Genomic DNA, 2,300 nt, shown 5'->3' with positions numbered 1-2,300 from the left:
GGCCAATACTCAATCGGGTATTATAAATCGCCCGATTTTAATATCTGATTAGAATTTCGGATTTCGGCATTCCGAGTGAAAAATATTTAGAAAATAGGTATGGGTGTACTCAGGGTCTATATTGACTCGAAATGAAATTATGAAACCAACGGTGCAATCAGAATTCAACTCTAAGTTACAGAACTCAAAAACCACCTTTTGAGCCGCACCGGGTGAGATTCGGCCCTGACAGCGGTCCGAAATTGACTGTCTCCAAAAATCATGAAATTTTACCATGAAATTGGAAATAGAATTACAAGACTAAACCTCAACTAGAGTTTCGTCTAATTATTTACTGAAAATTCTCATAAATTCATTTTCGAAAATATAATTAATAACAATATTAATAAAATTTTACAATTCAAAATCGTAAAATTCGCGGTGTTACACCATCTATATCTATATTTATTATATTATATTATATATTATACTTTATATTATACTATTAATAAAGGCAAAACATAAATAACCACCACCATAATATAATTTTTATATTTCAAACATATATTTTTGTATTATTAATAAATACTTTAAACTTTCAAAACATTACTTTCACTTTTATATTAATATATCATTAATATTTCACACATTCTCTTATTTATATTTTCTATTTCTCAATCCGAGTAAAGCAAACAATAAAATAAAAAAACATCTATAAAGATTATTAGATTACGAAATGAGAAATTTGCATAAGTTTTATGTATATAATATCAACTATCACATATTATTTTCTAAATTTTCACTCTTTATTAAGTTCCTATATTGTATTATATATCATAAAAAATAAAAATGTAGGTGACTGGCGCGGAGTGCTGATTGACACGCTAGTATATTATAATTTTAATAATTAAAGAGGGTAATGTATCTCTTAATATGATGAGATATTTTACTTTTTATTAACAATTATATTAATATAAAATAGTTACATGTCATAACAAAAATGTATTAAGTTCCATGAGAAATTGCCCTTTGATTATAGATTTGAATTTTCAAACTATGTCTTTGTGGCCACCAATAAATTTTGACTTAATGTTTAATAGAAAGATAATTACTTAAAAATAACGGAATAAACTATCTCTTGGTATAAGCAGATATTTATCTCTTATAACCACTAAAATTATGACAAATGTCATATTTAATTATTTTCCACAAAAATATTTTTTTAAAACTAAACAAAATAGTACATATCTTATGTTTTTACCAGTTAGAAAATGCAAATAATCTCATAATATGAAGAGATATTTTATTCTCTAAAAATAAAGAGAGAAATATACAATACAAATATACAATCAGATATGTGGTAAAAAAAAAAGTATTAATTATTATGATATAATATGAGTGTGTTATACATATATTAATTTTTTTGGTACTATCAATGATATTTTTCCCTTTTTGTTTTGTAAGAAACTAATTCTTTTTTTGGTATATGTGGTTGTTGCTCCAAATATGTGTCGCTCACAGAAATCAACTCTAAACTTCTAGGAGGACCTCTCATTACTATTAATGTATTAATTATCATTTACTCTTAAATAAAAATAAAATATATGAATAATACATAAATAATATATATATATATATATATATATATATATATATATCAATATTCAATAGATATTGCACTAATATAATATTACTACTATTAATGCATATTTGTGCTTCTAAAATATTGTAATTATAATTAATGTAACACCGCGAATTTTATGATTTGGAATTATAAGATTTTATTAATATTTTTATTAATTATATATTCGAAAATGAATTTCTGAGAATTTTTGGTAAAGAATTATACGAAAATCTAGTTGAGTTTTAGTCTTATAATTTTATTTCCAATTTTATGGTAAATTTTGGTAATTTTCGGAGACAGTCAGTTCTGGACCATTGTTGGGGCCGAAATCCACCCGGTACGGCTCAAAAAGTGGTTTTTGAGTTCCGTAACTCGGAATCGAATTCCGATCGCACCGTCGGCTTCGTAATTTCATTTCGAGTCAATATAGACCCAGAATACACCCATACCTATTTTCTAAATATTTTTCACTCGGAATGTCGAAATCCGAAATTCTAATCGGATATTACGATCGGGCGATTTATAATATCCGTTCGAGTATTAGCCGATAATACTCGAGCATGTTTATCGCACGTATCCGCGAAACGGTCGTTTCGCATTGGGATGCGAGATTTGCCTTTCCATAAAGCAAACCTCACATCACTCACCCTAATGTCATAGGAAATCATCATTATCCACCCTAGGAGATTTTTTCATC

This window comes from Lupinus angustifolius, chromosome LG01 (assembly GCF_001865875.1).
Source record: "Lupinus angustifolius cultivar Tanjil chromosome LG01, LupAngTanjil_v1.0, whole genome shotgun sequence".
Lineage (NCBI taxonomy): Eukaryota > Viridiplantae > Streptophyta > Magnoliopsida > Fabales > Fabaceae > Lupinus > Lupinus angustifolius.
This window is presented reverse-complemented; position numbering follows the sequence as displayed.